Below are 14,530 nucleotides of genomic sequence, written 5' to 3' on the forward strand. Positions count from 1 at the left end.
TCCCCTACGAGGATCTGCACAGCTTTCTCCTGCCCAGCAACCACTAAGGATACTCGACTGGCATTAAATATAATAATCAGGAGATTGCAATAAAGATTTTTTTTTTTTAAAGACCTTGCATTGCTATAGCGCCTTTCAGGACGTTCCAAAGGGCTTCACAGCCAATGAAGTACTTTTTGATTTGCAAGATTGATTACAAATCATCTCCTGTTTAATAAAGTATATTTGGTCATTTTTTTTTTCTTTTTAAGAAAGGTCAATTTGCAATCAGGGGATGCCTGTGCCTTTAATTAAAGAGACACCATCCTCATACCTGGGGAGAGAAAAAACCACCCAGTGTATTTTTCGCAGTGATGTCACGCACAAGCGGCGCAGTGACGTGTCTCGATGTGAATCGTGTCGTTGCACCCGAGGATCTGGCAAATAAAAAAATAGATATTGTTGATTGGAGGCGGTGCCCCCTTTAACAACAGCGTGCATTTATATAGCGCCTTTAACATAGTCAAACATCCCAAGGTACTTCACAGGAGCGATTATCAAACAAAATTTGACACCGAGCCACATAAGGTGATATTAGGACTGGTAACCAAAAGCTTGGTCAAAGAGCTGGGTTTTAAGGAGCGTCTTAAAGGAGGAGAGAGAGGTAGCGAGACGGAGAGGTTCGGGGAGGGAATTCCAGAGCTTTGGAGCCAGGCAGTTGAAGGCACGGCCGCCAATGCTGGAGCGATTAAAATCGGGGGTTGCGCAAGAGGCCAGAATTGGAGGAGCGCAGAGATCTTGGAGGGTTGTAAGGCTGGAGGAAGTTACAGAGATAGGGAGGGATTTGATAAAAAGGATGAAAATTTTAAGCACTTTTACATGTTGGGGATGAGCATTTTCAGAGGCCCTCAAATGGTTAACAGGTGGCGGGGTGTTGCCCAATGGCACGCCTCGCCGAGCCATGTGAGACACCAGCTTCCTGACTGTTGCCAGCCTGCTGGTCGCTGCTACTGACAGCTCAAGCAGCGCGACCCTCAGCACCAGGGAAGATGCCCACCTTGGACCTTGTTCTTTCAGCTGGAGCACGGCGAGAACGTAACGCAGGTGTTCCCCGGGACGCTTGGAGCGTGCGGTCGCCCGCAGCGTGACGCTCTGTTTGCGCGGGTGCAGGGGCTATTGTGTCGCTGCCGTTGGTCACTAGTGCAAATAGCGCACACCTTTAAAAAAAGGAACGCTCGCAGCCCCCCGCCCCACACTGTGTCCTCCACGTGTTCCAATTCAGAGCAGCAAACTTAGTTTGTAAAACAGGTACCTCCACCCACTGATACAGTGAGCCTGTGTTTTTGATGCTGATTGTTACCCCAGCCCTCCCACGCGCCCGCCCCCCCCCCCCCCCCCAAATTACCTTGCTTAATGTGGCTGAAATAGCAAGTTGCTTGCAGGCTTTGACTGAAGCTCCATTGAAACTAGCCACTAGAGGGATCACAAGAGTGGCCCAGGGCTGCCGGTCTCCCTCTTTCTGTATGTTTGTGTGTCTGCCTCGTGTCCAACTCTCTCTCTCTCTCGCTGTTTTACTCTCTCTCGCTCTGTCTCATCTTGTCGCCGTCTCCTGCTCTCTCCTTCCCAGTTTTCCTTTGCTACGAGGGAGTATCAGGCCTCGGGCATCTCCGCGGAGCAGCATGGGAGCACATGTTGGGGAATCATGTCTGGGCACCACCCCCCCCCCTTCCCCTGAGGCACCACACCACCCCTGGGTTTGTATACTTTTTATAAATTATTTCAACACTCCATGCTGAATCAGGCATGTGTTCGAGAGTGTGGGTCAAAGGTCAGAAACTGGCGCGTCCTGCATTGAACTTAACAAATCTATATACAGGGCGTGCTGTTTCGCATTAACATGCTGCTGCATAAAACTCATTATCATTGCAGTGTGAGTCATGTGCTGTGATCAGAGGCGTGAGCTTTCTATCTGCAGTGGATCTAACACCCCTGCTACAGTGTTTAAAGCTACAAATAAATTGGTACAATTGTACAGAAAAGAAAGACTTGCATTTATATAGCGCCTTTCACGATTTCAGGACATCCCAAAGCACTTTACAGCCAATGAAGTACTTTTTGAAGTGCAGTCACTGTTGTAATGTGGGAAGCGCGGCAGCCAATTTGCACACAGCAAGCTCCCACAAACAGCAATGGGATAATGACCAGCTAACCTGTTTTTAGTGACGTTGTTTGAGGGATAAATATTGGCCCCAGGACACCGGGGAGAACTCCCCTCCCTGCTCTTCTTCAAAATCGTGCCATGGGGGTCTTTTACGTCCAACTGAGAGGGCAGGCGGGGCCTCGGTTTAACGTCCCATCTAAGCTCTAAGTAGCGCAGGTGACCCCCTGACCTCCATCTGCCGCGTCCTTAAGATCTAGCGAGTTTGTTTCAGATTTCCAGCATCTGCAGTATTTTGCTTTAGCCTTCTGCTACCCTCTAGTGGACTCTTGCTTAACATTCCGCACATCAGTGTGGTGAGCTGCAGGGAATTGTCCTGCTGCGATGTGATTCTCACGCACTTCCAAATGTTGTCAGCTGTTAATGTCAGGAGGGGGTTTATATTGCAGTTCTTAATGGGGAAAGGGAGAGGGTGATAAGAACTGTAGGAGTCACTACAGTTCATCTACTTAAATGTCTAAACAGGTTTTACACAACAGAAGAGCCCATGACACTCCACAAGCCTCACCGAGTCTCAGTATTTCCCGCAGACGTTCATTCCACCTTTCCCCAAAGGCTCCGTCTATGACGACATCCAAAGAAGAACAGACTTGCATTTATATAGCGCCTTTTACCACCTCATGATGTCCCAAAGTACATTACTGCCAATGAAGTACTACAATGGAGTGGAGTCACCGTTGAAATGTGGGAAACGTGGCAGTCAAATTGCGCACAGCAAGATCCCACAAATAGCAATGTGATAATGACCAGATAATCTGTTTTAGGTGTTGGTTGAGGGATAAATATTGGCCCAGGACACCGGGAGAACTTCCCTGCTCTTCTCCGAAATAGTGCCATGGCAATGTTCCCTCTCATTTTTTGGGGGACTGCGTGGGCCATTCTAAATACCGTGCATTGCGCAGGATCCCTGGGGCGCCGTGCAGCCGGAACATTGGCCACGGGATCTTTTACGACCACCTGAGAGAGCAGACGGGGCCTCGGTTTAACGTCTCATCCGAAAGACGGCGCCTCCGACAGTGCAGCACCCCCTCAGCGCCGCACTGGGAGTGTCAGCCTAGATTTTTTTATGGTCTAGTCTCTGGAGTGGGACTTGAACCCACAACCTTCTGACTCAGAGGCAAGAGTGCTGCAGAAAGAGGAGACTTTCATCTCATGAGCTGGTGTTGGATTAAAATCAAGGCCCTGTTGTGAAAGAACCTCGTGCAGCACCAGCCACACCGTCCATTCGCCTTGCACTCCATTCCTGTGCTGCCTTCACTGCAGGCACACACTCAGATTGTGCAAGAGTGTTGGAGCCAGGCCCGGAGTGTTGCACAACTGAGAGGCAAACAGATTCTTAAAGGGAAGGAAATGTCCAGAGAATCTTCTTTCAAACAGAATGATACAGCGCAGGAGGCCATTCGGCTCATCGTGCCTGTGCTGGCTCTCTGTAAGAGTTATCCAATTCATCCCACTCCCCTGCTCTTTCCCCATTGCCCTGCGAAGTTTTCCTTTTCAAGGTATTTGTCCAATTCCCTGTTGAAAGTTACTATTGAATCTGCTTCCACCGCCCTTTCAGGCAGCGCATTCCTGATCACAACAACTCGCTGCGTTAAAAAAAATTCCCCTCTGGCTCTTTTACCAATTATCTGTAAATCTGTGTCCTCTGGATTACCGACCCTTCTGCGGGTGGAAACAGTTTCCTTTCCCTTGTTTTTTCCCTGAAGACTGACTCCTTGGCTCAGAGACAGACTCTACCTCGGAGCAGTCTTGGCGCCTGCTTTAGCTGTCAGAATTGACTAATGCTGAAGATATCCCCCCAAGGCCATTCACCAGACAATGGATCCAGATTAAGCACCTGACAGTCCTTGGGGTTAAAAGGTCACAATGGGCATTTATTTTCCGCACAGTTACCGCAGCCAAAAATTTTTTAAAAACTCATTGAGAAATTCTTGGGCTATTGTCATGAATGGGACAATGGAGGAGGTGCAACAATGGACAGGCTCACCAGCGCTGTGTGGGCAGCAGGCAAAGTGAGTAACCACCTCGGGAATGAATACACATCAGTTTGTGGCTACAGGAAGGAGCCAGCTTTCATTCTCGTCCCACCTTGAAAACACTTCTTCAGCTCCCCGCCCTTCCGTTGGCTGGGTATGTGTCCCGCCCCCAAATGGCACGGAGCCACGGGGACCAGGAGTCCTTCCCAATCCGTGCTGAGCTTGCGGAACTTCTTTTGGAGCATAAGCGACCTCAGAGCCCTGGGTTAGGGAGGGGAAAAAGATCAGCCGCCGTCACATTGTAGTTACAGCACAGAAACAGGCCATTCGGTCCAACGGGTCTATGCCAGTGTTTATGCTCCACACGAGCCTCCTCCCACATTGCTTCATCTCACCCTATCAGCATATCCTTCTATTCAGGAAGACAGAGACAGGCTGGTGGAATGGGCGGACACGTGGCAGATGAAATTTAATGCAGAAAAGTGTGAAGTGATACATTTTGGTAGAAAGAATGAGGAGAGGACATATAAACTAAAGGGTACAATCCTGAAGCGGGTGCATAAACAGAGAGATCTGGGGGTATGTGTGCACAAATCATTGGAGGTGGCAGGGCAGGTTGAGAAAGCAGTTAAAAATGCTTATGGGATCCTGGGCTTCATGAATAGAGGTATAGAGATAAAAAGCGTGGAAATTATGATGAACATACGAACATACGAATTAGGAGCAGGAGTCGGCCACTCAGCCCCTCGAGCCCGCTCCGCCATTCAATAAGATCATGGCTGATCCGATTACTCCACATTCCTGCCTATCCCCGATAACCTTTCACCCCCTTGCTTACCAAGAATCTATCTCCCTCTGCCTTAAAAATATTCAAAGTCTCTGCTTCCACCGCCCTCTGAGGAAGAGAGTTCCAAAGACTCATGACCGTATGTGAGAAAAATTTCTCCGCATCTCTGTCTTAAATGGGCGACCCCTTATTTTTAAACAGTGACCCCTAGTTCTAGATTCTCCCACAAGAGGAAACACCCTCTCCACATCCACCCTGTCAAGTCCCTGTATAAAACAGTGGTTCGGCCCCAACTGGAGTATTGTGTCCAATTCTGGGCACCGCACTTTAGGAAGGATGTGAAGGCCTTAGAGAGGGTGCAGAAAAGATTTATGAGAATGATTCCAGGGATGATGGAATTCAGTTACATTGATAGATTGGAGAAGTTGGGATTGTTCTCCTTGGAGCAGAGAAGGTGGAGAGGAGATTTGATAGAGGTGTTCAAAATCATGAGGGGTCTAGACAGAGTAGATAGAGAGAAACTGTTCCCATTGGCAGAAGGGTCGAGAACCAGAGGACACAGATTTAAGGTGATTGGCAAAAGAACCAAAGGCAACATGAGGAAAAACTTCTTTACGCAGCGAGTGGTTAAGATCTGGAATGCACTGCCTGAACGGGTGGTGGAGGCAGACTCAATCACGGCTTTCAAAAGGAAGCTGGATAAGTATATGATGGAAAGGAAATTTGCAGGGCTACGGGGAAAGAGCGGGTGAGTGGGACAAGCTGAGGTGCTCTTGCAGAGAGCCGGCACGGGCTCGACGGGCCGAATGACCTTCTTCCGTGCTGTAACCATTCTATGATATGATTCCTTTCTCCCGCATGTACTTGTCTAGCTTCCCCTTAAATGCACCTTTGCTATTCGCCTCAACCACTCCCTGTGGTAGCGAGTGCCACATTCTATGTAGAATGTACAGGACAGAAATGGGCCACTCGGCCCAATTGGTTTATGTTCCACGCTCTGGGGAAAGGAGCCCGGTGTGCGGATCAGTGTGGAGCCAGCTTCCTGGAGTGGTCCTATATCTCCACCTAGTGGATAAAATAAGTACTGGTCACAGCACAAATGTGCAGCAGCCTTTCATCATCTGCTATATTTTACAGAACACTGCCACTGCCTGGTTTTACACGTGGGCTGTGACTTAAATGAGAGCTGACACGTTCTTTTAAATCCAGCAGCCACTGAGTTTGAGACAGGCCCAACGGCCCAGATTTTCCCGGGGACTTGCGTCATTGTAACGGCGTGTCTACGTCATCGGAACCCCTGAACAGCACAAAAGAGAAAAGGCAATTGAGGGTCCGCCAAAGCGTCACAGCAGCCCTGCACAGAGCCGTAGGAATGTTGAGGCACCGTCCCAGGAGAGTGGCCTTGGCTCCCTGTGAGAGGCACCTGTTGCCCTCTCTCAGGATAGCATGCCTGCTCCCCCTTGCCAGCCACTCTGCCCGTGCCCTTACTAGGGCCGCACAGCCAGCCGGACCAGACTGCCCTGGCCCAGGCCCAGAGCTGCTCGAGGTCACCCACCACGGCCATCTGAAGGGTCCTTAACGGAAGCTCAGCAGACATCAACCTCCTGAGCTACAGCCACTGGGGTAACACCTTGTAGGAGCACCAGGGCTGGGGAATGAAGCACTCAAGGCCAGTACGGAGGGCTGCTACACGGGTGATTCTTACTGATTCCTGTTAACTGTTAGATAGAGAAGTAATTGAGTTGATTATCAATTTGTGTTTTGTTCCGGGTTTGGTGTTGATGAAGTAGGGACAAGGCCCATGAATCTGGACTGAAGGAAGGCAATCGGATTGAGGTTGTAAGGACAGTGGTAACAATCGTGGGACTGTTGGTGTGTTGGGGACGGGAGGGTTGAGTTAGGTGAAGCATTCCTCGATGAGCTGCTTTCTGGGACACTGGAGGTCGCTGCCTCTCCTTTTTTTAAATTCGTTTTTATGGGATGTGGGCGTTGCTGGCACGGCCAGCATTTATTGCCCATCCCTAGTTGCCCTCGAGAAGGTGGTGGTGAGCCGCCTTCTTGGACCACTGCAGTCCGTGCGGTGAAGGTACTCCCACAGTGCTGTTAGGGAGGGAGTTCCAGGATTTTTGACCCAGTGGCGAAGAAGGAATGGTGATATACTTCCAAGTCAGGATGGTGTGTGGCTTAGAGGTGATGGTGTTCCCATGCACCTGCTGTTCTTGTCCTTCTAGGTGGTAGAGGTCGCGGGTTTGAGAGGTGCTGCCGAAGAAGCCTTGGCGAGTTGCTGCAGTGCATCTTGTAGCGGGTACACACTGCAGCCACGGTGCGCCGGTAGTGGAGGGAGTGAATGTTTAAGGTGGTGTATGTGGTGCCAATCAAGCGGGCTGCTTTGTCCTGGATGGTGTCGAGCTTCTTGAGTGTTGTTGGAGCTGCACTCATCCAGGCAAGTGGAGAGTATTCCATCACACTCCTTACTTGTGCCTTGTAGATGGTGGAAAGGCTTTGGGGAGTCAGGAGGTGAGACACTCGCCACACAATACCCAGCCTCTGACCTGCTCTTGTTGCCACAGTATTTATTTGGCTGGTCCAGTTAAGTTTCTGGTCAATGGTGACCCCCAAGCTGTTGATAGTGGGGGATTCGGCGATGGTAATGCCATTGAATGTCAAGGGGCGGTGGTTAGACTCTCGCTTGTTGGAGATAGTCATTGCCTGGCACTTCTGTGGCGCGAATGTTACCTGTCACTTATAGGCCCAAGCCTGAACGTCGTCCAGGTCTTGTTGCATGCGGGCATGGACTGCTTCATTATCTGAGGAGTTGTGAATGGCACTGAACACAGTGCAGTCATCAGCGAACATCCCCATTTCTGACCTTATGTTGGAGGGAAGGTCATTGATGAAGCAGCTGAAGATGGTTGGGCCTAGGACACTGCCCCGAGGAACTCCTGCAGCGATGTCCTGGGGCTGTGATGATTGACCTTAAATCACCACAACCATCTTCCTTTGTGCTAGGTATGACTCCAGCCAGTGTAGAGTTTTCCCCCCGATTCCCATTGACTTCAGTTTTACTAGGGCTCCTTCACGCCATACTCGGTCAAATGCTGCCTTGATGGCAAGGGCAGTCACTCTCACTACTCTGGTCATTATCACATTGCTGTTTGTGGTAGTTTGCTGTGTCCAAATTGGCTGCTGTGTTTCCTACATTACAACAGTGACTACACTTCAAAAAAAGCACTTCTTTGGCTGTAAAGCTCTTTGGGACGTCCGGTGATCATGAAAGGCGCTATAGAAATGCAAGTCTTTCTTTCTTTCTTTCTCAAGTCTCTGGAGTGGGACTTGAACCCACAGAGGTGAGAGTGCTACCCACTGAGTCACTGCTGACACAACCTAGTGGAGACCTGACCAACGCTCTATACAATGGCAGGATTACTTCCTTTGATTTACTCTCCGTGCCTCTGTATAGTAAGGGGAGGGGGGGCGGCTTTGGAAGGAGGACTGAGATTCTGGCGTACACACATCATTGTTCAACGGCACACTTCACTACTCTCCCCCTTGGCTGGGCTCTGCGAGGTATTTGTCTTTCATTCTGTGGGCCTGTCCTATCTAAGCATGGCTCTCATTGTAGGCCTGCTCTACATGGTGGATTCAATTTCAATTTCAATTTCAATTTTATTGGTCACATAACTAAATACAAGAAGTGTAATCTAGTCAGTGAAATGCTTTTTTCTTGACGAGCTGAGAGCACCAAGCAGCAAGAACACTGAGCTGCCTGGTACGCATGGAGCTCGCAAGGACGGCAGCCATCTTCATCGGCGCCATCACAAAAAAACACATACCGACATTGTTGTATCCGTGTGTTAATGGAGACACGGAATGCAGGAGTTGGCTTAACAGGTGTTTACTGAACAAAGTCTGGAGGTGAACTAAAAGATACAAGACACTATACAGCCTTATATACCCGAGTGGTCACTACCGGTATTACAGTACACAGGGGCTCTTAAAGGTACATACACTACAGACATATACACGCATACATACTTTAAATATAAATAAAGCAGACATAAAATAAATAAAAGACATAAAAAAGACAGCACATAAAATGAACAAGCAATAATGTAAAAAAAGTAATTTCTACAGTAATTACATTGATATTTCTACCCAGGCTTCTAGAATAATCTCTGGTTACAGGGTGGCCGCACTGGGAGAGCATCGTGAGGAACTCACAACTTATAATTAAATAAATTTATTTAATTAATTAATTAATAATTAATAAATTAATAAAATTAAATAAATAAAGTGCCCCCTCAGTCTCTCTCGATGTTTCCCCTCTCTCTCTCTCGATGTTTCCCCTCTCTCTCTCTCGATGTTTCCTCTGTCTTTCTCAATGTTTCCTCTCAGTTTTTCTCGATGTTTCCCCTCGGTTTCTTCCACACACCTGGCCTGCACATTACCCCTGGCTGTCCAACTTGGCGTCCTGGTAACCGGGTTCCGCTCCAGCTCTCGACCTTCAAACTGTCTCTCCAGCTCTCGACCTTCAAATTCCTGACAGGAGTCATGAGCCATGTCCAGAGGCTACAGCCCCTGTTTTCCAATAGCCAGCCTGTAACTTGGCAGCCTAGTTGGAATGAAGATGGCACAGAGTGCTGGCGCAGGATGAAAGAGTTAGGACAGCTGCCAGGATAGCGGGCACAGACCTGCATAATACACTGCCTGTGGTCGCAAACATTGAGGGAGTGACGTCCTTTTTGATTGATAATGATAGCAGGCTTGTGATGGGGAGCCCGCAAGTCAATGTGTGCAGTCTATGGCGAAGCCCAGTGCTCTCTGGTCCTTCTTCACTCTGACAATAGGGAAGGAGATGTAGGTGTTTCTCCTGGTGTAGAGAGCCTCGGTGACCTCCCTGATACTTCAGTGCACTGCCAACTGGGAGGCGTCACTGATGTCACCTACTACAGCCTGAAAGGAGCCTGTGGCAGAAACGTTGAGGGCCAAGGTGACCTTGACAGCCACAGGCAGTGTGGTCCAGGCCCCGGTTCAAGGCTCGAGTCGTCACTGCAGCAGGTGACATATCTGGGTGACGGCCAACTTGGTGATGCAAAGGCGAGATTACTTACTGAGTGATGTTGATGTAGGAAAAGTGCTCCCTGAATACCTGCTCTGGGTGTGGCCTCCTGCGCAGTGCCCTCTTCCTCCTCCTGCTCTGTGGTGTCTTCCTTGCTGCTCCCCCTTGTCCTCCAGCCCCAAAGGCAGCCCCATGAGACCACCCACAACTGCAACCAGACTATTTCTGAGGCAGCCATAAACAGTGCAACACCAGCAAAATCCTCCTCTGTGCAAAGTGAGCTTTCCAGAGCAATAAAACACACCAAGGAGCATCTAGAGGTGAACCAGCAACCTGAAATGATAAAGCAGCAGCTACTCTGTAATTACTGCATGGTGCTGCTGAGGGGTCCTTCCTGCCGGTTAACGGCATGTTGTGCTGTGTGAGTTCAGCACATGGCGAGTGAAGAAGCGCAGGATCCTAATTTGAGTTAATTATTCCCCCGTTTAAATGAACCCAATGTATGCTGCTAACACCAGCGCTACCACCATATCCAATAAGGCAGGAGGCACACCTCCGTCCAGAAATGTGCTCCGCTTCCTGCCCACCATGTTGGGACTTTAGTAGGCCAGGTAGTGCCCGAAAAGCCAGCGCTGCACAGCCAAATTTCTAAGCCAGTATCTTATCGAACCAGCGAGGTAGATCCCCCGACTTTGTGCGGCAGCCCTCCCGATTTTAATTTCCATTGAAGTCATACACACACCCCACACACAAACCCACAAACCGCATATGCCGGGTGACCATACTACCCCGGATTAGGTACTGTCAATGCCTCCGGAATAGCCCCCGGTTCAGGAAACTTGTCCCCAAATAAAATGTTCAGTGATTATGGGAACAGTAGCATAGTGGTAATGTCACTGGGCAAGTAATCCAGAGACCTGGACTAATGATGCAGAGACGCGAGTTCAAATCCCACCACGGCAGCCGGGGAATTTAAATTCTGGAATAATTACTAGTATCAGTAATGGTAACCATGAAACTACTGGATTGTTGTAAAAACCCATCTGGTTCACTAATGTCCTTTAGGGAAGGAAATCTGCCGCCCTTACCCGGTCTGGCCTATATGTGACTCCAGACCTACAGCAATGTGGTTGACTCTTAGCTGCCCTCTGAAATGGCCTAGCGAGCCACTCAGTTGTAACTAACTGCTACAAGAAACAAAATAATGAAAATGAAACCGGACAGACTACTCGGCACCGGCTACGGACACGGCAACGGCACACCCAGCCCAGTCAACCCTGCAACACCCAGCCCAGTCAACCCTGCAACACCCAGCCCAGTCAACCCTGCAAAGTTCTCCTCACCAACATCTGGGGACGTGTGCCAAAATTGGGAGCGCTGTCCCACAGATGAGTCAAGCAACAGTCTGACATAGTCATACTTTTCAACCAATGTCCCAAACTACTCTATCACCATCCCTGGGTATGTCCTGCCCCACCGGCAGGACAGACCCACCAGGGGTGGCGGCACAGTGGCATACAATCGGGAAGGAGTGGCCCTGGGAGTCCTCAACATTGACTCTGGACCCCATGAAGTCTCATGGCTTCAGGTCAAGCATGGGCAAGGAAACATATTGCTGGTTACCACCTATGAATCAGCACTCCTCCATGTTGAGCACCACTTGGAAGAAACACTGAGAGTAGCAAGGGCGCAGAATGTACTCTGGGTGGGGGACTTCAATGTCCATCACCAAGAGTGGCTCGGTAGCACCACTACTGACCGAGCTGGCCGAGTCCTGAAGGACATAACTGCCAGTCTGGGCCTGCGACAGATGGCGAGAGAACCAACACGATGGAAAAACCTACTTGACCTCGTCCTCACCAATCTACCTGTCGCAGATGCATCTGTCCATGACAGTATTGGTAGCAGTGACCACCGCACTGTCATTGTGGAGACGAAGTCCCATCTTCACACTGAGGACACTCTCCATCGTGTTGTGTGGCACTACCACCGTGCTAAATGGGATAGATTCAGAACAGATCTAGCAGCTCAAAACTGGGCATCTGTGGGGCAGCAGCAGAATTGTACTCCATCACAATCTGTAACCTCATGGCCCGGCATATCCCTCACTCTACCATTACCATCAAGCCAGGAGATCAACCCTGGTTCAATGAGGAGTGTGTAGAAGAGCATGCCAGGAGCAGCACCAGGCATACCTGAAAATGAGGTGCCAACCTGGGGAAGCTGCAACACAGGACTACATGCATGCTAAACAGCGGAAGCAGCATGCTATAGACAGAGCTAAGCGATCCCAGAATCAATGGATCAAAGCTCTGCAGTCCTGCCACATCCAGTCATGAATGGTGGTGGACCATTAAACAACTAACGGGAGGAGGAGGCTCCATGAATATCCCCATCCTCAATGATGGTGGAGCTCAGCACGTCAGTGCAAAAGACAAAGCTGAAGCGTTTGCAACCAACTTCAGCCAGAAGTGCTGAGTGGATGATCCATATCAGCCTCCTCCTGCAGTCCCCACCATCACAGAAGCCAGTCTTCAGCCAATTCGATTCACTCCACGTGATATCAAGAAACGGCTGAGTGCACTGGATACAGCAAAGACTATGGGCCCCGACAACATCCTAGCTATCGTGCTGAAGACTTGTGCTCCAGAACTAGCTGCACCTCTAGCCAAGGTGTTCCAGTACAGCTACAACACTGGCATCTATCCAACAATGTGGAAAACTGCCCAGGTGTGTCCTGTCCAGAAAAAGCAGGACAAATCCAATCCGGCCAATTACCGCCCCATCAGTCTACTCTCAATCATCAGCAAAGTGATGGAAGGTGTCATCGACAGTGCTATCAAGTGGCACTTACTCATCAATAACCTACTCACTGATGCCCAGTTTGGGTTCTGCCAAGACCACTTGGCTCCCAACCTCATTACAGCCTTGGCCTAAACATGGACAAAGGAGCTGAATTCCACAGGTGAGGTGAAAATGACTGCCCCCGACATCAAGGCAGCATCTGACCAAGTGTGGCATGAAGGAGCCCTAGTAAAACTGAAGTCAATGGGAATCAGGGGGGAAACTCTCCACTGGCTGGAGTCATACCTAGCACAAAGGAAGATGGTTGTGGTGATTGAAGGTCAATCATCACAGCCCCAGGACATCGCTGCAGGAGTTCCTCAAGGCATTGTCCTAGGCCCAACCATCTTCAGCTACTTCATCAATGACCTTCCTTCCAACATGTCAGAAATGGGGATTTTTGCTGATGACTGCACAGTGTTCAGTGCCATTCACAACTCCTCAGATAATGAAGCATTCCATGCCCGCGTGCAATAAGATCCAGACAATACAATACAATCCAGACAACATCCATAAAAACGAATTTTAAAAATAAATTAGTTATCGCAAGTCTGTGAGCTCTTTCCACGTGTTGTTGGCGAGAACATTGCAATTTCCATCATACGTACACTGGAGAAAATTGTGAAAGCTGAAAACCGTCTGCTATAGGAGGGAAGGTGGATTGCAGCCGGAGCAGAGCTGGGCAATGTTACGGAGGTGGAAGTGGGCGGCCTTTGTGATGGAGAGGTTTATGGAGTTGGAAGCTCAGTTCAGGGACGCTGCGCGGGCAAACCATTTGGTTCAACCTGAGATCGTGGCCAGGGAGCGGGGAAGGAACAGAGTTTGTGGTGGTGCCGAAAACAATGGCTGAGGTGTTGCCAGTGTTTAACTGGAGGAAGTTTTGGCTCATCCAGGATTGGATGTTGGATGGGCAATCTGACAACACAGAGGCAGTGGAAATGTTGAGAGAGGCGGTGGAGAGGGCAAGGTGGGCGTCAGTCCGTGTACAGGAAGCTTGGAACTAACGGGTGGATGCTGCTTTGTGGTCGTCAATGTGCAAACTACAGATAGGATCATGGGTAAACCGCCAGAGACCCTCCCATATCCTGGAACTGGCGTATAGCAGAGCTCCTGTTCCACGGATCCACATTATTGTTGACTGCGTGGTGGTTGATGGAGGTTAATCTATGCGTGTATCCCACTAGCACAAGCAACAAAGCCGTCATGCCGGTTTTCTTGAAATGCGGAGATAGCACAGCAATCATTAATAAATCTGTGAAAAATAAATGACATGGGCTGTGGTATGAAGATTTTCTGAATAGGCCGTATAGACAGTGGGTACGAAAAGGTGACGTTCCTGAACAGTGTTATTGTATTATTTAGAAACGGTGTCTGAATGCGCTTCAATAGTGTGACGTCACATCCGTGGTTATCCACGTTTTCCGTCCTTTGCTGTGCTCCCACCCTGTGTGTCCCCAGATTCGGTCTAGGAAATATGGTCATTCTAACACACGCACACACACCACACATAAACACACACACACACCATACATAAACACACACACCCCACACACACACACACCACACATAAATACACACACAAACACACACCCCACACACACACCACACATAAACATACACACACCACACATAAACATACACACACCACACATAAACATACACACACC

This window comes from Somniosus microcephalus, chromosome 25, assembly GCF_052327205.1.
Source record: "Somniosus microcephalus isolate GS21.2 chromosome 25, FLI_Smic_1.0, whole genome shotgun sequence".
In the NCBI taxonomy this organism is placed as follows: Eukaryota; Metazoa; Chordata; class Chondrichthyes; order Squaliformes; family Somniosidae; genus Somniosus; species Somniosus microcephalus.